The sequence below is a fragment of the Triticum dicoccoides genome, chromosome 7B, assembly GCF_002162155.2.
Source record: "Triticum dicoccoides isolate Atlit2015 ecotype Zavitan chromosome 7B, WEW_v2.0, whole genome shotgun sequence".
NCBI lineage: Eukaryota > Viridiplantae > Streptophyta > Magnoliopsida > Poales > Poaceae > Triticum > Triticum dicoccoides.
This window is the reverse complement of record NC_041393.1, coordinates 772,268,520-772,276,419: the sequence shown is the minus strand read 5'-3', so window position 1 is coordinate 772,276,419 and position 7,900 is coordinate 772,268,520.

Sequence of the window (7,900 nt, the reverse complement as noted above, 5' to 3'; positions counted from 1 at the left end):
TCTTCAATCAAAAGGCCCTCGATAAATTAATGGTCTTTTGCTACTGCTTGTAAGTACAATTTCTGTCATTAAGTCTCTATATATAGCTCTGCTCTTTCATTGCATGTATTTATAATTAATTATCCTCAATATATTATGCAGATTGAAGATCGTCGAGTGCAAAAAACAAGAAATTTATGATATTGGGTTCATAACACAAATATCATAGATGTATTTCTGGTTGAAAAGAATGTCAAAGAGGCCGAGGACAACTTGCTACAATCGTTGATCAAAAATCAAAACAAAGATACCATACTCTTTCCTTACAACGGCCGTGAGTGTTACTGTCGTGTGCATATTCGGTTTCCCTTATTACTCAAGCGAGCTTATAGTAATGTAATTGATGAGTTATGCATGCGTGCGCAGGTTCTTCTGGAGATTAAGCTTGAGCGTGGACTAGTAACCGTCTTAGACTCGAGACGGAAAGATCCCAAATCCTATGCGGACATCACTGAAATGCTCAGCAAGTAAGTTCAATCGATCATTATCGCACCATATCGGCAACTTTTTGTTCATTTCCTGATATCTCAAGTAATAATAATTATTTTCTTTGTCTTGCAGGGTTTGGAAACAGTTCACCGCAGAAGCTCCGGGACTGCCGAAGGAGCTGACATATAAATACCCGAAAGTAAGTACTACTGGCTAGCTAGTTGCGCGCATCTCCCGTTGATTCTATAGCTATACTTTCATCAATGCCATTTATAATGCTTCATTATCAGTTTGATTGACCTCTATTTCTCGTAAAGTGCTTGTGGCAGGAGGAAGGGAATGATTTCTGTGGATACTACGTGTGCGAGTTCATCCACACCGCGACTTTGAAAAACAAGCGGGGCTACTCTAGAAGACAATATGAAGTGCGTAAGCAATAATATTCACAATTTCATTTTATTACACCATCATTTCTGTTGAGTTTCATTCATATATATGTATTAATTAACCCCCTTCTTCAAATTAGACGTGGCAGATGCGGGATGAACTCCTAGAACCAGATCGCATGAAAGCAATTCAAGAGGAATTGGCGGGATTCTTTCTTGACCACGTCATCAGTAAAGCCGGAGAATACCATGTGGAAATTGATTTCAAATGCTAGGGGTTTGTAATTAAGAGATCTTATACATATTGTACATGTATGTAGCCAGTAGCGTCGGATACATGATACGAAAACTTGTTATTCGACCAGTCTCTCGGAGAAGGAGAGGTCGATCGATCACTTCTCTCGGTATGCATGACGAACTTCTGTACTGAATGGTTCTCTCGATCACTTATGTATATATAGTATGTAGCGTCGATCAAGCACGGACATAAGAGAGGACACTTCTCTCTATTAATTAGCTAGCTAACACAATATATGAAACACCTAAATTAACCCTCCAAAACCCCCAACCTCCCCTCCTTTCAAAAAAAAACCCCCAGCCACTAGAATGCTGACGCGTGGATGCCTTTTGGTCCCGGTTGGAGCCACCAACCGGGACCAAAGGCCCCCTTAGTGGGCTCGGCGCACAGGGCCACGTGGAGGCACATTGGTCCCGGTTCGTGTTTGAACCGGGACTAATGGGTGGAGGTATTAGTAACGACCCATTAGTCCCGGTTCATGAACCGGGACTAAAGGCCCTTATGAACCGGGACTATTAGGTGTTTTTCTACTAGTGCGAAGACCATGTCCTGGATTGTGACTTGTTGCTATGTGTGGCTGTTATGTACTATATCTAGTTGATGCTATGTGCTAGTTATGTAATGAACAACACCATGTCCTTGTCATGTGCTAGTTGTTGTTGTTATGAAGTATGAACTGCAGCGCACCATGTCCTTGTTGTGTGGTAGTTGCTTTTATGAACTACACCATGTCATTGTTATATTTCTTTGGCTTGACCGTAGTTGTTATATGTCAATTGTCAAGTATGTTATATTTGCTGCTTGATTGTCTGCTTATTTATGCTGAAATGCTAAATATGGCTTAGCTCGCCATTGGGAAATCCAAATGGATAGTTATCCAGTTTTTCAGCACAGACATAAAGTGCCAGTTTGCATATCATCATTCATGCTTATGCGTACATCCTATGCAATGTGTGTACCGATCGATATTGGATATTCATGTTCGTTTTCATGTCAGAAGGACATGTTAATATTTCTTCAAAGTCGAACAGATCAACATGGCTAATTTCTACAAAGTCAAAGGTGAAGAAGCATCATCAGTTAATTCCACGACGCAACCGATGTACAAGTAGCACTAATTAACAATCACTTGCATGCAATAAGCCAATAACTACTATACGGATATCATGTGGCTTCACCGGACGGCTAGCTATACAAGTAGTACCACCAGCCAGAGCTACCGGGCTAGTAAACACACACACACACGTACGCATCAGAAATTACAAGTGAGCCGAGCGAATGGCAGCACCCGGCGGTGCCATGGACGACATCGAGGCAGGGTATACGCCGCTCATCAAGCCGCCGTCGGCGGCCGGGGTGGACAGGCCGATTCTGGCGGCGACGGCGAACCTGACGCAGCTGCTGCCGTCCGGGACGGTGATGATATACCAGATGCTGGCCTCGTCCTTCAGCAACGGGGGAAAGTGCTACAGCAGCAACTGGTACATCACCATGGTGCTGCTTGTGGTGCTCTCCCTCTCCTGCTTCTTCTTCGTCCTGACGGACTCCCTGGTCCACAACGGCAAGCTGTACTACGGCGTGGCCACCTGCGGCCGCCTCAACGTGCTCAACCTGTCCAAGGGGGAGGAGGACGTGGAGTTCTCCGACATCTTGCCGGAGCTGAAGAGGCGCCGCCTGAGGGGCCAGGACCTTGTTCATGGCGTCCTGGTGGTGCTCGTGTTCTTGGCAATGGCGTTGACCGACGTGGGGATCCAGAACTGCTTCTTCCCCAACGCCGGGGAGGAGGCCCAGCAGCTGTTCAGGAACCTGCCTCTTGGAATCACCGCCTTCGCCAGCGTGCTGTTCAGCGTCTTCCCCACCAGAAGAAAATTCATCGGCACCAGCCATCACACTGCCTAATTTGCAAGCATACTGATGGGGTTAGTTGTGGGTCAATACTAGAGATGTGTCTCCTATGTTCTCTAAATTGTGCAAATAGAATGATAGACCACTGGATGTGTTGACCTTTTTTTATAAATGGTTTGTAATTATTGGGATAATGAACACACAATTTATTTATTTTCCAACTGGCCTTTACCCCCTTTTGCACAACGGAGATATAGTTTCTTAGAGCATGTGGTGCCCAAAAAAGTTTTAGGGAACGAAGGAGAAAGAAGGTTTAGGGCGCTAGAAAATTTCTGCCGTAACTGATGATGTAAAACTCGCACCAAAAAAACTGGCCTTCTACAAGTATTAAAACATGTTCGCATGTGATGGAACAAACCCGGAGCCGCCCGAAACCGGTGTCGAAAGCATCACTCTTGGTAGACCAGATTTGTACCAGTCTATTGCATCCATCTTGCCTCAACATACAAATCACCTCATGACCGACAACGGAACCATCATGCTTCAGTCGCTTGTTCTAATGCATGTGCATCATCATGATCAAAGGCAATGTCCTCATCTTCGTCCATCTCATATTCCTCTTCAAAGAAGGATACACGAAGAGGATTCAAACAAACTCATCTACAACACAATACTTCCCATTACAGTCTACTCCATATCGCAAAAAAAAAAGAGAAAACAAATTATTTTACCTTACAGGCTTTTCTTCGAACACCTTGTGCTCAAGGAGGATAATTCCGACAGGCTGCTCATCGGGACCGAGGTGGTTGTCTGACCGGCTAGGAATGGCCTCGGGGTGGTCTTCTTGACGCTGGGGGGCTTGGGGTTGAGCCAACATAGGGCCAATGGGTTGAGCCGAAGAGAAGTAGGATGACGAGGAAGAGAAGTGGGAGAAACATTGGGTCACACATGACAGAGCGGCTAGCAAATGTCGTCCACATGGGTGCAGCTTCTTTCCAACAAAGACATGAAAATGAAAAAAGGGACATCAAGGAGGAGAGAAGGAGGGAAGATACAAGCTCTGCTTGAATGACCAAAGGTAGAGGATGGAGTTCAAGGAGGAGATGGTGAGGGAGAGGTTGATAGGTGAGAGGAAGAAAAAGGAGTTTGAGAAGGTGAATGTGTGGGAGCATATGGAGCTCGAGAAGACGAAGGCGATAGATAGCACTGGGATTGGGAGATGGAAGTGAGGCGAGCGAGGATCACCGAGGAGTCGAGGATCATGTTGGCTACACTAGCCTCATGGATGTCGATACGATGAGTGAATGATGGGGAGGCAGAACGTCCTCAACGTGCATAAATATTCACCTTTGTTGTTTGTTTTATCTGTTCAGAATGAATTGCTGAACAATTTATTGTGGATCATGTTTCAATTGTTGAGTCGTTTGACTTGCTAATTGTTGAATATTTACGTTAAAAAATGGTTGTGTTTAATATTTCTGTTGAACGTGCAATGAAATTTGAGGAAATAGTAAAAAGGAAAAAAAATATGAGACACACAAATTGTAGAGGTGGACAAATAGGGCTCGCTCAGGTGTCTGTGGACATATTAGAACACGCCCGCGACCAAATGGACCAAATTTTGCTCATTCTCTTGGATGTGCTTTAGGAGACAATGTCATCTCTCAACGCTAGAGGTATATCTCACCTATTGTGTAACTAAGTTCCGTTTTGCAATAGACGATCAATAGGAGCAGCCGTCCCAATTAAGACTTACACGAACGGTATTGCAAAGGTTATGCACCGGTTCATGGAACCTTCCATTGGTATTGGGAAACAACCACATGTTGACCTTGTGTTGTACAAGGTGAACGTTTTTATATACTTTAGAACATAACCTTTTTTGAAATGTACAAACAATTTTTAAAACCGTGAGAACAAAAACAAATTACATTCTCCGAACAATACTATAATATGTGATGAAACATTTAGAAAAACTAAACAAAGTAATTTTTCCATATATAATACGCGTGAAAATTTTAGCAAACATTTTTTAGTGATGTGGACCTATAAACATAATTAAAGTAGGAAAGCAGAAAAAAAAAAGCTTCAAACTGGTGAAAAGAAAACAACAAAATTATGTGTGTTGCGGCCCATTACTAGCTGGCCTTGAGGCGAGCGGGTTGCTGCGTCTAGAGCACTTGTACTTCGCGACACCTATGTGTTGCCTGTATCGATTTCTAATAGGAAATCGCCTACGGGTGAACCACTAGCGGCTGGCCCATTTTGATGGAAAATTGCTTAGTGATGTGGTTGCTAGTTTCCGTCGACCGGTTACCTTTGGTTTTTTCCCTTTTGTATTTTATTTTATTTTCTCTATCTGTGATTTTTCATTGGTTCGGTTTTTCATTTTCTTACTTTTGTTTACTACTTTTCTCATTGATTTTTTCTTTCTTCACTTTTTTACTGTGGGTTTCGTTTGTCTTTTTCTGTTTCTTTTCTGGTTTTCTTTGCTAACTTTTTGTTACTGTACCGGCTTTTATCGGTGTTCTTTCTAGTAAACACATGTCTACCTTATCTCAGTACAAAATATATATTTTTAGAGCACATATTATGCTATTTTTCGATACAGGTTGGGCATTTTTCAAATATACCTGATGTACATTAAGAAAACAAGTTTTGAACACTTTTTTAATATGTGGCAACATATTTCCAAATACAGGGTGTAAATATTTTAAATGACATTGACATTTTTCTAAAGTGTGCAAACATTTCAATAATTTGCATAGACATTTTTGAAAATTTTGAAACACGCGAATATTTCCAAAAATGTCACTATACAATTTTTTAATGGGACTACACATTTTTGAAACTACGTGGATTTTTTTAGAAATTTTTATATGACACTTTAGAAAAATGTCAAGAACAATTTTCTTACACTTTAGCTCAAAACATTTTTTTGACATTATGAATTATTATTTTTCAATGTATACGTATTTCGGAAAAACAATTGCGCACATTTTTTTAAACATGGGAACATTTGTTCTGTCACAACAGTTTTTCACAAAATTAACAGTTTATTTTAAACTGCACTAACACTTTTATTATATTATGTTAAAAAACCAAGTTCATATTTCTAATTTTCTGAAGCAAATTGAAGTTTTGAAATGTATTCATTTTATTTAAAATGTAAATAAAAGTATAAAAATAAAATTCTAGTGATGTGAGCATGATGGCAGCAGGACAGGCCAGTACCTACTGAGTTGGCCCAACACAACCCCTTGTAGACGTGGCGGCCATGCGCCTCGCAATACGCGGCACATAGCTGCACCCCCTCTACAACACTTAAGGCGCCACCTTGCGCGACAACACTAACACACTGTTGCATGGGCCCGCCCAGTAAGAACCGATCGTTCGCTCTGCCACACTCAATCAGCCAGTTTTTTTTCCGCTCATATTTTGTGACGGGGCTGGTCTTCTATCCAAGTAAAAAACCGATATTTTTTATTTTAGAAAAAGGTTCATGAATTTGTATATAGTAAATAAATTTAAAAAATTCTGATATTTTTTGTTGTTGTTCATGTTAGTCTGATAGACATGCTCGACAATTTTCATGGGAAATGGGATGGGACGGCAGTGCTTCGTCGGTGAAACAAAATTAGAAGTAACATTTGACATTTGATTTATTTTTTAATATAGGTCAAAATGCTTAAAGCTTTCCTCTAAAAATTTGCTGGTATCATTTAGGCGTGAGATGAACGCATATATTTTTTTATATATTTTTAAACATTTACAAAAAATATTTTTTACAGGCAGGAGCATATGCTCCCAAAGTCGAATTGGATTTCTGTATATTCAACACCTACAAAACAATAAATACAATCAATTCAATTATGTGTATTTTCATTTCAGTTCACATATTGTTAATCTAATTACAACTATATATATATATCACTAAAATACTTTTCAATCAATTTCAGGGGTATCATCTCTAGTTTTTCGTTACTTTTGGCGACGGACTCACCATCTCCCCTCCCACGAACACCTCGTCGTCGCCGCCCCGACCCATCCCATCCACGGCGATCCCTCCCTTACTCCCGTGCTCCGCCACCGTCCGGCCATATGCATCTCGATCGACCGAGCACACGCTTGCGCGGCGGCTGTTCGACGGAATGGCGCAACGGTGGATCCCCAACTCCCTCCATCACTCCTGTGCTCTATCCAAGAACAACTCCTGACTCTGGAGTGGGCGGCAGTTCAGCTTGAAACAAAGGTGAGTGGTTAATTACGCTGATTCAGTTGTGCAATTATGAATATGATTGATTGTCTTCCGTTCCTGCTCTAATTACGTTACCTGTATCCCCAATTTATCTGCGAGACCATTGTTTACTCCACCAGTTGCTGAACTTATATTCTAAGTAGTATTCTTGATCAGTGACACAAAGCACACCCCATGTGCTAGTGGCAAGCTCCATGTTCGGTTATCGTGAACAAAGGATCCATCAATCGACGAGTTCCTTAATTGAGACCTTGATCTGTCCCCAAGTCCTCTCATAGCTAGCTAATGAGTGCAGCCAGCCAAGTTGATGTACACTTAAAAATGTGCCCCAATGTGTGCATCACGTTCAGCCAAGTTGATGTCACCTACACCAGCTGCTCGACGGAATGCCGCAACGGGTGGATCCCCTCTGCCTTGCTCTGTCCCTGTGCTCTCTCCAAGAACAGCATCATGGTTGAATTCTATCTTCCTTTTCAGTAGCAGGAAATTCAGTTATGAACCGAATGGATTCACGGTGAGCCATTGACAAGCAACACCAACTGAGGTCTGCAGCTGGAAGACTCGTACAATGTCGCGAAGCAAGTCGATGTCGTCACTGTCTTAGCCTCTGCCCAACAGACGATACACACAGTTTGGACGGAGTGG